We start from the raw sequence: 17,773 nt of genomic DNA, 5'->3' as shown, positions 1-17,773 counted from the left end.
CTCTGGTGAGGTTTTTGTTGTTGTGTGGAGCTAGCAGTCAGATCAAATGTTTGCCCCTAAACCAGTGCTGGGGCTGCAGTTGACTTTGTGTGTATGGTTATTTTCCCCTCTTCCCTGGGCAAGAGTCAATTTAGAGGGGCAATGGTCACTGTTGTGGCTACTTACAGAACGAGACATGTCAAGAACCACTTTAGGTGGGTGGATTGGTAGAATCCACAGGAAAATGCAGTGTGGGGGTTGTGTGTTGTCAGCAAGTTAGGTGGAAATTGTTCATGCTACATCCCACAGATATCTGGCTATCTAGGCTGGTCTGGGGAGGGAAATGGTCCCTCTCAAGTCTTTTGTTTTGGTAAAGTCTCCTAAAGAGCCCTGACCCTCCAGTGCACACTCTGAGATTAGTACATGAATCTCATATATCCCAGTTGCTTTTCAAACTACTGATTCTATGCTGTATTTTGAGAGGTTGTTTATTATGCGTTCTCTTTAAAAGCATATACTCAGTTTCCTATTTCTGTCTGGCTCTTCCAGATCTAACATTTCTGGTTTTTAAAATACCCAGAGTGAAGCTCTGATGGTTGTATAAACTTTTGTGTTAAGCTCTACTGGTTTTCAAAGTCAAATGTTTTGGGGGTTCATCTTCCCATTCAGGTCGCCCATGTCTGGGGTACCTGATGTGGGTTCTGCTGCTTTTGCTTCTCAAAGCTTGTGGTGTCCCTCCTGTTTGTGTTTAGTTCACCAGGAGTTTTGTTCCCAACTGTTTCCACCCCTCCTACCCTTTTTGATGTGACCCCTCTACAATTAACTATGGAGAGTCTGTTCTGCCAGTTTTAGGATCAGTTTCTGGGTTAGTTACTCTGATGTAGCTGTTATCTAGGTGTATCCATGGGACAAGGTGAGTTAGGGTCCTCCCACTTTGTCATCTTCCCAGACTCCTCAGATTTAAATCCAGGTTCTTCTGTCTTGGTTTCCTCTCATTTTAGTGGAGTTCATCTGTTAGTAGCTTCCTGATAAAGGGTACATTGGAAAATTTTTGCATAATTGTTTTCACTCTTTAGTGTCTAAAAAAAATTGTAAATTCTGCTTTGGTACTTAATTAGGCCTTTATCTGGAGATACAGTTTCAAGTTGCATATAATTGTCTCTCAGAATTTTTAAGGCATTGCTTAACTGTTTTTCAGCCTTTGGTGTTGTTATTGAAGAGTTCATTACCATACTGATTCTAGATAAAGCTTTTTTTCCTTCTGTAGAAGTTTGTGGTCTCTTCGTACCTAGTGTAATGGAATTTCATGATGCTATACCTATGCAGGTATAGTTTTACCCATTGTACCTGGAATTTGTGGGCTCCTTCAATCTAGTAACTCATATTCTTTAGTTCTGGAAAATTTTTAAAATTTCACTAATTACTAACCCCCCCTTTATCTCTCTTATTTTTCTGTAAGTCATACTACGTGGATAATGGATTTCCACAAGTCCTCTAATTTTCTTATCTTTTCTGTCCAATTTTCCTTTTCTTTTTTTCTCTAACATCTGGAAAATTTCCTTAATTTTATCATTCAACCACTTTGTTGAACTTTTAATTACTGTTTTCTTAGTTTTAGTTACTGAGTCTTTTAACATTTCTCTATCTTTTTTGGAGCAGACTGTTCTTGTTTTATGGATTCAAAATCTTATCATTTGTTTGAGAACATTTATGGTAGTTTTAATCGATGCTTTACTCTCCTTGCATTACCTCTGTTTTTTCTACAACTTGATTTTTTTCTGTTTATTTTATTCTTTGCTTATTTATTAGAGGCTTTTCTTAACTATCTGGTAACCTATGGATTTCTGTATACATTTAAGAGTGAGACATTAAACATTTTATTAGATGTTTTGTGCAACTGCTTATGGTTTGAAATCTGTGGGCTTCAATGTGGAATAAGCTAACTTGAGGTGTTTAGTTGAGAAATTCCCAAGGTCAATATCTGAGGTCGTTCTTTATGGATGATTCAGATTCTCTCTTCCAGGGAAATGACATACTAACTCTTCTGAAATGGCTGATGATCATGTCCAGGGGTGGGTTTAGGAAATTTTGTGCACCTCAGGTGATAATAGTTGAACGTGAAGGTTAATTAGTAATATAGTTTAAACATGGGAGTGGTGCATAAACAATGAATCTTGGAACACTGAAAAAATAAAGTAAAATTAAGAAAAAAACATGGGAGTTATCCTTATTTAGATGGTCTGTAAGAGTTGTACAGGTGGGTAAAATTTTTAGGGAGAAAGTGTGGACAGAAAAGTGAGCTGTTGAGAGAGACTGGAACCTGAGTCTCTAAAGAGAAGGGGACTGATGATAAAAGCAAGGAATGAGTGAAGTCTACAAGATTACTTTCTCTTTGTATCTTATGAATATTTTCAAGGCTCACACTTTGTACAATGTTGAACCTAAGATAAACAATTGGTCTGATTTAAAACTTGGCTAACCTAACTTAGACTAGAATTAATTCTGAAAATATTTATTGCATTCCTACTAATTATTTATTTACTCAACAAATAGTTACTGAGTACTTATTATACATCAGGCATGCTTCTAAGCCATGAAGATACAATGATAAGGTCACCAAAATTCTGCCTTCATGGAGTTTATTAGGTGCTAGATACTGTTCTAGTGGTAAGAAGACAGTGTTGAACATGATTAGTGAAGTCCCTCTTCTTGTAAAGCTTATATTGTGATTTGATATGGGAGTAGAGAGTTAATAAACAAAGAAGATAATGTTTGATAATGATTAGTGTTAAGGTAAAAGAAAACAAGGTGATATGATCTAGAGTAACTAGGTGATATAAAGCTGAAATGTGAATGATAAGAACACGTATAAAATCTGAGGGAAAAAACCTTTATAGACAGAGGAACAGCTAGGAGTGTTACATGTCAGTGGGACAGAAAGGCTATTATAACTGAGCATAGTGATAAAGAGGTAGTGGTATGACGTGAAATGGGTACAGACAAATCAAATAGCATCTAGTTATTTGTATTAAAATATTTTGTTTTTTAATGATAGCAATAGAGGGCTATTGGAGATCTTCAGGTAGGGTAATTAAATGATCTTTTATTTGAAAAGGATGATCCTGACTGCTCTTGAAGAATGGATTATACTGTGGCAAGAATATAAGTAGGCAGACCTGTTAGGGGGCTGTTGTGGCAAACTAGGGAAGAGAAATGGTTAGAATAAACCATGGATATGGAAGGCAGTGGATAGATTTAGAGATATAAATTCAAAGGAAAGTCTGGTAGATTGGGTATAAGGTTATAGGAAAAGAAGAGAATTAAGGATTATTCTCTTTTTTGCTTGAGTGACTGGATGGATAGTGATACCATTTCCCGAGATGGGAAAAGCTGGAAGGGGACCAGGTTTTTGTGTTTGTGAGATCAAGATTTCTGCTTAGAGACATTAAGTTTGAAATGCCTATTGAATATACAAGTGGTGAGATAAATGAAGAAGTTAGATATATAAGTCTGGAGTTCAGGAATATAGTTAAAGGTTGGGACTCATCCTCATATAGTTGGTTTGTATAAAGTTGTTCAGCTGGATAAATTTTTCTAGGGAGAAAATGTGGATGAGAGATGTTTCAAACACTGAGACATACCAACATTGAAAGATGGACAGAGGAAGAGGAAAAAGTAAAGGAAAATGTGGAGAGGCCAGTGACATAAATGGAGAACCAGGTGAATGTGGTGCCAAGAAGATAAAAGAACAAAGTATTTCAAGAACAGGAAAGAGTGATTACTTCTTAGTGCTTGAATAAGATGAGGACAAAGAAGTTTCTCCCCATTAGTAATGTAGATGGCATTTGGTGACCTTGGAAAGAATAATTTCAGTGGAATTTTAACTTTTAATTCCAACTGGAGCAGGATGAGTTTAGAAACAGAGATAAGGTAGTGGAAACAGTGACTCTAGATGATAGTTTAAACAAGTCTTTCTGTGGTAAAGAGCAGAGAATTTGGGCAGTAACAGAAAGGGAGCATTGGGGTCATGAGAGTGTTGGTTTTTTCCCTCACTTGCATGCTGATAAGAATGATCACTAGAACAGGATAAGTTGGTAATGTAGAAGAGAGTAAGTCCAGAATTCAGAAGATCCTGAGCTAGAAAAAAACTTAAGGACTTAAGAGAAACCATGGACATATGAAAAACCCACAGCTAACATCCTGTTCAATGGCAAAAAACTGAGAGATTTTCCTCTAATATCAGGAACAAGACAAAGATGTCCACTCCACCAGGGTTTAGTCAACATGGTACTGAAAGTCCTAGTGACAGCAATCACAAAAGAAAAAGAAATGAATCACCTATATTGTTAAAGAAGAAGTTAAACTGTCATTTGCAGATGATATTACATTTACATAGAAAATCCTGAAATCCACAAAAATTACTAGAAGTAATAAATGAATTCAGTGAAGTTCAAGATACAAAATGAATACCTAGAAATCCACAGTGTTTCTATACACTAATAACAAAGTAGCAGAAAGAAAAAATTAAGATAACAACTTTATTTACAGTTGCCCCTAAAGAATAAAATACCTAGAAATAAACAACCAAAAATGTGAAAGGCCTGTACTCTGAAATCTATAAAACATTGATGAAAGAAATTGAAGATGACACAAACAAATGGAAAGATATTCCATGCTTGTGGATTAGAGGAATTAATATCATTAAATGTCTACACTACCCAAAGCAATCTACACATTGAATGTAATCCCTATTGAGTCCCTCTCTTTCTGCTGCCATCTTGGTTCTACCTTCTCTGCACAAAATGTATGGTGAAGCCACAGAAACTATCCCTACTACAGAGTAGGAGTTGCCACAGCTTCAGGTTGAGACAGGGTCTGGAAGAGAATATGACAGTGATGAATCAGTACCAGAGTTCAAGAAACAGGATTCCATACAGGCAACCACACAACCCCAGCTGGCAACAGCAGTGGAAATCAATGAAGAATCAGACAGAAAAGCAAAAATCGAGCTGGAATGAAAAGAAGGCATGGAAGGCATGTCTAAACTGGGTCTTCAACAGGTTATGAGAGTCACTATGTATAAATCTAGGAATATCCTCTTTGTCATCATGTCATCAATGTTTATGAGCCCAACTTCTGATACCTGCATGGTTTTTGAGGAAGTCAAGATGGAGGATTTATTTCAGCAGACACAACTAGCAGCTGCTGAGAAATTCAAAGTTCAAGGTGAAACTGTCTCAAACATTCAGGAAAAAACACAGACTTTTTCTTCTGCCATATTATTAGTTATAGAAATGCAACTGATTTCTGCACATTGATTTTGTATCCTGTCATGATGCTGAATTGCTGTATGAGTTCTAGCAGTTTTGGGGTGGCGTCTTTTGGGTTTTCCACATAAAGTACCATGTTGTCTCTGAAGAGTGAGAGTTTGAACTTCTTTGCCATTTTGAATGCCTTTTACTTATTTTCTATACACTAACAATGTCACTAAAGAAAGAGAAATTAAGAAATTTATCCATTTAAAATTTCACCAAAAATGATAAGATACATAGGAATACACCTAACCAAAGGAGCAAAGGATCTATACTTTATAAACTACAGAACACTTATGAAAGAAATTGAGGAAGACACAGAGATGGAAAAATATTCCATGCTCATGGATTAGAAGAATAAACATTGTTAAAATGTTTATGCTAAGACAGGAAACATGTGTTGGAGAGGATGTGGAGAAAGGGGAACCCTCTTACACTGTTGGTGGGAATGCAAGTTGGTGCAGCCACTTTGGAAAACAGTGTGGAGATTCCTCAAGAAATTAAAAATAGAGCTTCCCTATGAACCTGCAATTGCACTACTGGGTATTTACCCCAAAGACACAGATGTAGTGAAAAGAAGGGCCATCTGTACCCCAATGTTTATAGCAGCAATGGCTACAGTCGCCAAACTGTGGAAAGAACCAAGATGCCCTTCAACAGATGAATGGATAAGGAAGATGTGGTCCATATACACTATGGAGTATTATGCCTCCATCAGAAAGCATGAATACCCAACTTTTGTAGCAACATGGACGGGACTGGAAGAGATTATGTTGAGCGAAATAAGTCAAGCAGAGAGAGTCAATTATCATATGGTTTCACTTATTTGTGGAGCATAACAAATAGCATGGAGGACAAGGGGAGATGGAGAGGAGAAGGGAGTTGAGGGAAATTGGAAGGGGAGGTGAACCATGAGAGACTATGGACTCTGAAAAACAATCTGAGGGTTTTGAAGGGGCGGGGGGTGGGAGGTTGGGGGAACCAGGTGGTGGGTATTAGAGAGGGCACAGATTGCATGGAGCACTGGGTGTGGTGCAAAAACAATGAAAACTGTTATGCTGAAAAGAAATAAAAATTTAAAAAGGAAAAAAAATAAAAAATAAATAAAAGGAAAAAACATGTTTATGCTACCCAGGGCGATTCACACATTCAAGGCAATCCTTATCAAAATACCATCAGCATTTTTCACAGAGCTGGAACAAACAATCCTAAAATTTGTATGGAACCAGAAAAGACCCCAATTGACCAAGGGAATGTTGAAAAGAAAACCAAAGCTGGGGGCATCAGAATTCCTGAATTCAAGCTATATTACAAAGCTGTAATCATCAAGACATCATGGCACCAGCATAAAAACAGACACACATATCAATGGAACAGAATGGAGAGCCCAGATATGGACCCTCCACTCTAGGGGCAACTAATGTTTGACAAAAGCAGGATAGAATAGCTAATGGAAAAAAGACAGTCTCTTCAACAAATGGTGCTGGGAAAATTGGACAGCCACATGCAGAAGAATGAAACTGGACTATTTTTTTTTACACTATACACAAAGATAAACTCAAAATGGAAGAAAGACCTAAATGTGAGGCAGGAATCCATCAGAATCCTAGAGGAGAACTCAGGCAGTAACCTCTTCGACCTCAGCCACAGCAACTTCTTTCAAGACACATCTCTAAAGGCAAGAGAACCAAAGGCAAAAATGAACTCTTGGGGGGCACCTGGGTGGCTCAGTGGGTTAAGCCTCTGCCTTCTGCCCAGGCCATGATCTCAGGGTTCTGGGATCGAGCCCCACATCGGGCTCTCTGTTCAGCAGGGAGCCTGCTTCTCCCTCTCTCTCTGCCTCCCTCTCTGCCTACTTGTGATCTATCTGTCAAATAAATAAATACATAAATAAATAAATCTTTGAAAGCCACCAGCCATAAGTGAATTAAGCCTTAAAAAAAATGAACTCTTGGGGCTTCATCAAGATGAAAAACTTCTGCCTGGAAAGGAAAACAGTCAATAAACCTAAAAGGCAACCTATAGAATGAGAGAAGATATTTGCAAATAACCTATCAGAAAAAGGGCTGATATCCAAGATCTATAAAGAACTTCTCAAACTCAATACCCTCAAATCCCCAAATAATACAGTCAAGAAAAGGGCAGAAGACATGAACAGGCACTTCTACAAAGAAGACATACAAATGGCCAAGAGACACATGAAAAAAAGCTCCACATCACTTGGCATCAGGGAAATACAAATCAAAACCACATTACACCAGTCAGAATGGTGAAAATTAACAAGACAGGAAACAACAAATGTTGACTAGGATGTGGAGAAAGGGGAACACTCTTACACAGTTAGTGGGAATGCAAGCTGGTACAGCCACTCTGGAAAATAGTATGGAGGTGCTTCCGGAAGTTAAAAATAGAGCTACCCTACAATCTAGCAACTGCGGTGCTGGATATTTACCCCAAAGATACAAATGTAGTGAAACAAAGAGGCACCTGCACCCCAATGTTCATAGCAGCAATGTCCACAATAGCCAAACTATGTAAGGAGCTGAGATGTCCTTTAAAAGATAAATGGATATTCATATGGTTCATATATACAATGGAATATTACTCAGTCATCAGGCAGGATGAAAACTTAGCATTTACATCAACATGGATGGAACTGGAGGGGATTATGCTAAGTAAAATAAGTCAAACAGAGAAAGAAAATTATCATATGGTTTCACTCATATGTGGAATATAAGAAATAGGACAGAGTATCATAGAGAAGAGAGAGAAAACTGAAGGGGAAGAAATCAGAGAGGGAGAAAAACCATGAGGGACTCTTGACTCTGGAAAACAAAGTGAGGGTCACAGAAGGGGAGGTGGGTGGGGAATGGGATATTGTGGTGATGGGTATTAAGGAGGGCACATGTTGTGATGAACATTTGGTGTTATATGCAACTGATGAATCACTGAACACTACATCTAAAACTAATGAAGTACTATATATTGGGTAATTGAATTTAAATAAAAAAAACACACAAACTCCAATTGTACAAGAGAAGTGTTAAGAGGAAGAGGTTGATGAAACAGGTGTAGAGGTTAAGAACATAGAACTGGTCATGTCACAAACAAATGTGTCAAGAACAAAATCAGTTCAACCCCTGAAAAATAATGGTAATGATATTGTAAATGCTATTATGGTATTAAAAACATAACCATCTGAAATTGAGGACTGTCTTTTGGTGTTTCAAAAGAAAAACTGAAGTTTAGTTTGAGATTTGTACTATTTCTCTCATTAATAAAGTTATGTCTTCTTGTTGGATGGGAAAAAAGGGAATCCCTATCAAAATGCCAACAGCATTTTTCACAAAACTAGAAAAAATATTAAAATTTGATGGAATCACAAAAGACCTCAAATAGCCAAATAAATCTTGAGAAAGAAAAATAAAGCTGGAGGTATCACAATCTTAGATTTCAAAGTATACTACAAATCTGTAGTAATCAAAAAAGTATGGTACTGGCACAAAAATAGACACACAGATCAGTGGGATAGAGCAGAAAGCCTAGAAATAAATCCAAAATTACATGGTTGATTAATCTTCAAAAAATAAGGCAAGCACATGCAATGGGAAAAAGACAGTCTCTTCAAAAAATGGTTTTGGGAAAACTGATCAGCAAAAGAATGAAACTGGACCACTTTCTAATACCATATACAACATTCCTTTGGGGATTCGGGGTCTCTTCTGGTTCCATACAAATTTTAGGATTGTTTGATCCAACTCTGTGAAAAAAAAACCAATGGTATTTTAATAGGGATAGCATTGAAATTGAAATTAGATTACTCTGGGCAGGATAGACATTTTAACAGTGTTTATTCTGATCCATAAACATGGAAAAGTTTTTCCATCTTTTTGAGTCTTCCTCAATTTCTTTCATAAGTGTCCTGTAATTTGTAGAGTATAGATTCTTTACCTCTTTGGTTAGGTTTATTCCTAGGTATCTCATGGTTTTTGGTGCTATTGTAAATGGAATCAATTCCTTAATTTCTCTTTCTACAGTTACATAATTAGTGTATAGAAAAGCAACTGATTTCTTTGCATTGATTTTGTATCCTGCAATGTTGTCGAATTGCTGTATGAGTTCTAGTAATTTGGGGGTGGAACATTTTAAGTTTCCCATATAAATTATCATGTCATTTGCAAAGAGTGAGAGTTTGACTTCTTCTTTGCCAATTTGAATATGTTTTCTTTTTGTTGTCTGATTGCTGAAACTAGAACGCCTAATACTTTGTTGAACAACATTGATGAGAGTGGGCATCCCTGTTGTGTTCCTGACCTTAAGGGAAAAGCGTTCAGCTTTTCCCCATTGAGAATGTATTTGCTGTGGGCTTTTCATAGAGAGTTCTTATGATATTGAGGAATGTTCCTTCTATCCCTACACTCTGAAGAGTTTTAATCAGGGATTATGCTGAGTGAAGTAAGTCAAACAGAGAAAGACAATTATCACATGGTTTCACTCATATGTGGAACATGAGCAATAACATGGAGGACCATAGGGGAAGAGAGGGAAAACTGAAGGGGGGAATGTTAGAGAGGGAGACAAACCATGACAGACTATGGACTCCGGGAAGCAAACTGAGGGTTTCAGAGGGAAGTGAGGTGGGGGTTGGGGTAGCTGGGTTATGGGTGTTAAAGAGGGCATGTGTTGTGAGGAGCACTGGGTGTTATACACAACAAATGAATCATTGAACACTGCATCAAAAACTAATGATGTACTATACAGTGTTAACTGAACATAATTAAAAAAATAACACCGTATACAAACATAAACTCAAAATGTATTAAAGACCTAAATGTGAGATCTGAAAACATAAAAGTCCTAGAAGAGAACACAACCTGTGATTTCTCTGACATCAGCAGTAGCAAAATTTTTCTAGATATGTCTTCTCTGGCAAGGGAAATGAGAGCAAAAATAAACTACAAGGAATACATCAAAATAAAAAGCTTCTGAGCAGCAATGGAAACCACCAACAAAACAAAAAGGAAACCTACCAAATGGGTGAAGATATTGCAAATGATATATCTAATAAGGAGTTAATATCCAAAATATATAAAGAACTTACACAACTCAACAAAACAGTTTGATTAATAAATGGACAGAGTACTTAAATAGACATTTTTCCCAAGAAGATACACAGATGGCCAGAAGACATATGAAAAGATCCTCAAGATCACTAATCATCAGGGGAATGTAAATCAAAACCATAAGGAGTTATTACCTCCCACCTGTAAGAATGTCTAAAATAGAAAAGAGAAAAAATAACAAGTGTTGACGAGGAAGTGGAGAAAAAGGAAAGTTCATATACAAAACAGTATGGTACTGTTGGTGGAAATGTCATTTGGTACAACCACTCTGGAAAACAATATGGAGGTTCCTCAAAAAATTAAAATAGAAATGCCATATGATCCAATAATTCTACTGTTGTTTTTACCAAAGTAACACCCAAAGTAAACAAAAGCATACATTAAAAAAGATATATGCACCACTGTGTTTATTGCAGCATTATTTGCAATAATCAAGATATGGAGCAACTAAGTGTCCATCAACAGATGAATGGAGAGGTGCCTGGGTGGCTCAGTCAGTTAAGCATCAAACTCTTGATCTCAGGTCAGGGCTTAATCTCAAGGTTGTGAGTTCATGCCCCACATTGGGCTCCAGACTGGGCATGGAGTCTACTTAAAAAAATAGATGAATGGATAAGGAATATATATATATAAATATATATATATATATATATATATATAAAATCGGCTATCAAACAGGTTGAGATCATGCTATCTGACACACATGGATGGACCTAGAGGGTATTATGCTAAGTGAAATAAGTCAGAGTGAGAAAGACAAATACCATATGATTTAACTCATAAGTGGAATCTTAAAAAAAAAGCCAAACAAATGAATAAACAGGAAGCAGAATCAGATCTGTGAATATAGAGAACAAACTGATGGTTGCCAGAGGGGAGGGTGGCAGGGGCCTGGGGGAAAAGGGTGAAAAGAAGTGGGAGATACCAGCATTTAGTTATGGAATGAGTAAGTCACAGGAATAAAATGTACAACATAGGGTGGGAAAAAAAGAGACCATGGCCAAGTCTCTTAGCACTTCCTTGCATTTAACCTTTGCTAAGATTCTTTTTATTCTTCTACTTCCCTTACTTAATCAACTGCAGTTTTCGTTGTGAAGAATAGGGACGTCCTGCTCTATAATGACTACTAGATTTGCCATGTAATCATGTGTCTTTGACTTGCTTGACCCACTTTTTACCATGGTTCTTTTGGGGTTAACAATATTGTTTGTGGACTTGTAAGATAGCATTGTAAATTAGATACAAGCATTTTGGACATAGATTCATGATATCTGGTTTCTATAATGTTCACAGATATGTGTGTCTGTGACTTAAACTTTATATTTTGTGACCTAATAAGGAGATAATCATCTAGATGACATTTATAGTTACCATTTACTGGTTGCTTACCATGTGCCAAGCACTGCATGAAGTGGTGTGTGTGTGTGTGTGTGTACATGTACATATATATGTATATGTGTGTGTGCATGTATATATATAGTTTTATTAATCCTTACAACAAATTTATTAAGTTGGTACTATCATTATTGCTATAATACAAATTAGGAAACTGGGGTATAGAGAGGTTAAGCAGCTTATACTGTGTCATACATTGAGGAATTTTATACCCAGGTTTGTGACTATGAAATTCATGCACTTAATCCCTGATATATATTGCTTGATTTACTCTAAGGGACTAAACCCAGAACACTCATGACAATTCCAGCCCTTAATTAAGTCTATAAAATGCAAATTGGATCAGGACATATTTGAGGTTTTTGTACTTACTATTTCCTCATGGATTATTTTGTTGGGCACCAAAGTCAATGCATGTTAGAGCTTGTATGCTGGCAAGATCCAAGGACTTCCAACATTTCTTTGGATTCTCAAATAATTTTGGAAGGATCACCTAATACTTCTTTAGCATGGATAACAGCTTCATCAAAGTTCTGTAGAAAATACATGGCCTTTTATGTTGTCTTTTGAATCCCAGGATTCAGAAGAACTGGCCTCAGTTTAATTTCACCTGTTTTTGGCTTTGAATCAGTGATGTAAGCGCTTAGCTGACATTTCTTGGCTCTCTGACTCTTGATTGCAGATGCCTGTGTTTTTAAGTAAAAATTCACTCCAGTCTTATGCCACAGACACTTCTATTTTGGCATCTGTGTTGCCATCCTCTGAATGAGGAAGCTCTCTGTCAGCTAGATAACTAGTTGAACATAATCAGCAGCTGGAGGGCAAAATCATTTTAGCAGCATAGAAGGCTATTTACACAAGGTATGGACCAGTAAGTAGCCCATTCTATTCTAGGTAAATCAGAAAACTTCCCTCACCTGAGTAGATAGAAACATTTTTAGACTTTGGTTCTCCTTATTGCCCCAGCTATAAAGCTCATACTAAAAGGCTCATGATGTAACTAGACATGAGCTATGTAGCTGGGTGCAGTCTCTAAGGGTCTATATACTAGGAAGGCTGATGAGGCAAGTGGTTGGTGGAGAGAAAACAAAGAGAACAGTCCAGGTAGTGAAGGAATAAGTCATTCATCAATTCCAGAGTTTAGATGAATGCTGTGGCTCAAGAAGAAAGGCAGATTAAGTAAGGAGATAAGAATGAGGGGATAGAGGTTGTGGGCAAATACAATGAATATTGCTTTTCCCTCTTTATTAAGACTTTAGGGTGACCTCTGGGTGAGTCTGAATAAAAATGGGCCAGTCAGAAATCTGGGTTTCCCTGATGTTTCTGTCCTCCTTCTTTTGTATTGGTTGATTCTGTTCTCAGCCACCGTGGACTGGATGACCTCCAATCTCTTGCCCTCAGGCTTAAGAGTTTTTGGGCAGACCAAATGGAACATTCATGTGCAAAGTTGGTGAAATAAATCAAGTAGGGAAAAAATCCATTTTGGTGTGGTCATTGTGTCAACTTTTATTATTTCAGTTCAGCATGGCTGCATATATAAATCTCCTGTAAGGAACCAGAAAAGGGATACGTGCAATAACATTTCTAAGAGGCATGGTCACTTGCTTCTAATAATAATTACTACTTGCAAAGCCTGGAAGTGCTTAAGATGTTCATATTTTTTGAACGATCAACTGGTTCCCTTATTTATACGTATAAGAAAAAAAGGCAAGTAGGGAGAGGAAATTGTCTGTTGCTGCAGAAACGTGAAAGTCACATTTTTGGCACTGTTCCCTGGTTGATGTCATTCTGGGGAATGTGCTAAAGGCCATGATTTTCCAGAGGGAAAAGTTTTTTCCATAGCAGGCTGTTTGTGGGCACTTATTGCCCCCTCTGAAGTCAGGCCAAAACCAAACCAGGCCTTTTTCTGCCTTGTTTGGCAGTACTAGGTCAAGTCCTCCTGAAACAGAAGTCCAAAATTTTTGTTGGTCATTGTGCCCAGCCATTCCCTGAACCCTCTTATACTTTCTGAATCTTCTCTTTAGGGGCTTCTCAGCTGCTTGACCTTTGCACAGGCTGCTGGGAAAGTTGGTTTTCCCCTGCTGTGTGGAAGCTCTAAGGGCTACCAGGTGTGTGTGTGTGTGTGTGTGTGTGTGTGTGTGTGTGTTTGTGTGTGTATAAGGGCCATCCCTGAGCTGACTCCTGAGGTAGACCACACTACAGTGTGGGATGAGGCTTAACTCAGCTCAACTCATTCCTTCTTATCTCCCAAATGGTCCCAAAGCAAAATGGAATATAGATCCTACTGCCATCTGATTGTAGTCCTCTCCCTACCCCTGATTCCCTTGCCCAGCCTGATCTTCATGCTCTTATATGAAGCTGTTTTGAGACCCTTTAAAAACCACTTGTCATGGTTTAGAGGACTTTACTTGGACGCATCTAGCATAAAAGAAAGAGATCTTTGCATCATGAAATTGGCCAGTAGTTTAGTGTGAGCCACAAAAAGCTATGTCTGGGTCCTCACTATTGCCCCCACTCCCTCAGCACAGAGGCAAACACCTGATCTTCAGGATCATTCCCACTTCCACGCATTTATTCTCGTCTTAATGAATAGCTATTTCACCATGTGCCTTGCACAAAACTACTCTCATCACTGGCTCACCATTGTGCCTTCATCTGGTTCAGGCCTCTGCTTAGCTTTTAAATCCTCTCTTACCTCCAGCTTTGATCTCCTATTCCCCAACATTCATTCTTTACCATATTTATAGCCAGTTCATTAATTTCATGAATGAAATGCTAAGTCAGAAAGATTAGTGCTCTAATGTGAGTGTTTATACAAAGCATAGTAATAGCCCCAAAGAAGCTGTGATTAATTCTACTTTGGGGACTCAGAGAAGGCCTTGTAGATGAGATGATGCTTAGAGCTGGATCTCTAAGGTTCAGAATGAGTCCACTGGGAAAATACATGGGAAGGAAAAGACGATACCTAGAGACACCTCCAGATGTCTATAGGGCCTTATTATCTTATTATCTTCATATCCTTGGGAACAACCACAGCATGAGCTCAAGCTCAGAGAAAGGAGCTCAGCTCAGAATCATATCTCACAGAGTATCAACAGTAGGGAGTAGATCCTTAGATAATGTCTACTTCAATTCATTTATTTTACTGATAAGAAATCTGAAATCCTAAAAGGTGAAGGGGCCTACCCAAGGCCTCACAGCTGGTTAGTGGCAGAGGTAGAAGTAAAGGTAGAAAGATTCCTGCATTCCCATTCCTGGGCTAATTCCAGGTTGCTTTGTGTCCTTACCATGTCCCATTTGTCCCTTTGATCTTTTCCTGTGAGAGCTCCCATCAACCACCCTTCACTTACAGAAAGTTTCCTTCTAAGTCTGGGCAGCAATGTTCATTGCCACTAGCTCTCTATGTGACTTTAGAAAAAATCACATTTCTTTTCTGGGCCTTAGTTTCTTGTTTTCCCATCTAAAAATAGGTGAAAGTTAACTAGTAAGTTTCTATATCTAAACCTTATTGAGGGGGGCACACAGTTAGTAGTTTGTACAAGAGCTTCATTTTTTGGTGTATTTGCTGGAGTGGAGTACAGAGATCTGAATGGGTTGACTAAAAATAGTAAAATAAATATATAGTGGGGAATGAGACCCTGAAGTCTTCCTACAGGTTTGGAAGAAGATACGTCACTTCAAGTGTAGTGTTTTTTTAATTAATTATAATTAAAAGTTTAATTAATTAACTTTTATTTTTAATAATATAACTGAGGCCCAAGTTTGGGGATGTGTAAGTTCTCATAGATGGTTAGTGAAGATCTTGGCCTCAAACCCAGATCTTCTGATTTGAAGTCAAGTACTTTCTAAAAATCCATACTACCTCACTGAGCTGGTTATACCCTGTACAGGGCAGTGCTAAAAAGACAAAGAGTTCAGAAATCTGCTACAAATAGGGTTCAGTTGCATTGTGGGCCAGAGTATTTGCTGCTTGCCATTATGGAGGGAGGGAGTTCAGAGCTTTGAGAGCAGGGGAAGATACAGTTGCCTCCTCAGACCACATTTGGGGATTTTGGAGATTTCCCTGGGCCTGAGCCACAAGATGTAGGGGGATTAAAGGTTTGGTTATCCCCAGTTTCTTCATAATTCCTTTTTGTTCATACTGTCTTTCCTCTTAACTCCATATGACTAGCCCACCCCCTTCTAGTCATAGACCGAGATGATCAATCTCTGGGTTAAGTTACCTTCATTTTTTCCACTACCCCTCATAGTAACTTTCAAAGGAGCAAAACATCTCACAAGCTACTTTTGCGTTCTCATTTGTTTTTTTATTTCATGCTGTTTGAGATTGTTTTTGTGTTCTCCTAGAATGCTCTGGTGGGGAAAAAAAGGCATAGTCAAAATCCAGTTTCTGCCTCTTTGGAAAAGGACTTGGATTATACCATATAGGCAGTGTCTCACTCATTACTATACTTTCTAACACTTTTTATTCTTTGGGTTGGTTCAGGTGGTCTCTAAACCACTGGTACTTCTTCCCGGTGGGTGGGGCAGGTGCTCTTTTTGGAAGATGGGGGAGATGAGTTTAGTTCTGGTCATGTTGAGTTTGAGAGGTGTGTTCTATGTCCAAATGGAGATATTGAATAGGCAACTGGATATCTAAGTCTGGATTTTGAGAAACAGTTTTGGCTGGAGATACAATTTGGGAGTTGTCAACAAACAGATATCATTTTAAGGCATCAGAACTGATGAGATAAATTAAGGACTAAGTGCAAAGAGAAACGAGGTTCCATGAAAGTTCTCAGGCCGCAGTTTATTAATGAACTGGGAAGCTGTGGAAACTCATCTCCTGGGAGGAGGCAGCTTTCTTCTTTTCCCCAGATTGGTATTATTGGATTTCTAAGTGTGGCGCAGTAGAAAAAGTGATGCCACTGGTTTATTGTATACTTTGGGTAAGTCATCCACATGTTCTGGATCTCAGTTTTCTCACCTGTATAATGAGAGCATTGGATGAGATGATGCGATGTCCTAGAATGGTTTATCACTTCTACTGATGGAATCAACAAAGTCCTGCTACTGTGTTATCTATTGGGGTGACAAGCATGTTAAAGTTCTTTGTAAAGTGACAAATCCTATGTAAATGATAATTGCCATGGTTGTGGTTATGCTCTGCTTTATTTGTGGGATGTAAATGTGTAAAGATTATTGACCTGGGGAGTCAAGCACACCTAGGGTTCTCTTCTGGCTCTGGCTCTGAGTTGTTATATGAGTATGTCCCTTTGAATATGACTCTTTCCTTCTCTGGTTCTGTTTTCACATCTGTAAAGTGAGGGGCTTTTGTTTATACCAGTGACTTTCAATATGTTTAAAAGCAGAGAATCTCATTTTAAAAATGAAATCAGTGTAGGGGAACCTGGGTGGCTCAGTTGGTTAAGCATCCATCTCTTGATTTTGGCTCAGTTCATGATCTCAGGGTTGTGACATCGAGTCCCACCTTGGGCTCTGTGCTCAGCATGGAATCTGCTTGAGATCCTATTTCTCCCTTGCCACCACCTTCCCACCCCTGCTCACACTCTTTTTCTCTAAGAAAATAAAAAATGATATCAGTGTACCTTCTCTAGTTGAAAAAAGCAGGTTGAATAAGGGCTAGAAGCTATGGTCACCTTAGAGGCATACCTTGAGCTACTTCTAGAACCCCAGAACACCCAGGAATGCAGTCTGATCCTCAACTAACTGAGCTTGCAAGGCCCTTTCAATTCTGACATTCTGCAGTTTGAGGGTTCCCTTCGTATCATATGATGTTCAGAGGTCAGCAAAATTTTTCTGTAAAGGGTCAGATAGTAAGTATTTTGGGCTTTGTGGGCCACTATTGTCTCTGCCTTTTCCTCTTCTTCTCCCTCCCCCTCCTTGTCCCTCCATCCACTTCCTTCCTCCTATTTCTCCTCTGCTCCTGCTCTCCCACCTCCTCCTGCCACCTCAGGACCTGTT

General features: G+C 38.3%; 1 pseudogene; it reads left to right on the top strand.

Moving 5' to 3' along the window:
• Window positions 1–4,781: 4,781 nt before the first annotated feature.
• On the top strand, window positions 4,782–8,485 carry LOC116862443 (annotated as a pseudogene).
• The last annotated feature ends 9,288 nt before the right edge of the window (window positions 8,486–17,773 follow it).

The sequence above is a fragment of the Lontra canadensis genome, unplaced genomic scaffold (assembly GCF_010015895.1).
Source record: "Lontra canadensis isolate GAN:19392208 unplaced genomic scaffold, GSC_riverotter_1.0 scaffold243, whole genome shotgun sequence".
In the NCBI taxonomy this organism is placed as follows: Eukaryota; Metazoa; Chordata; class Mammalia; order Carnivora; family Mustelidae; genus Lontra; species Lontra canadensis.
Note: the sequence above shows the minus strand (reverse complement) of the source record. Positions and strands in the feature narration are given on the sequence as shown.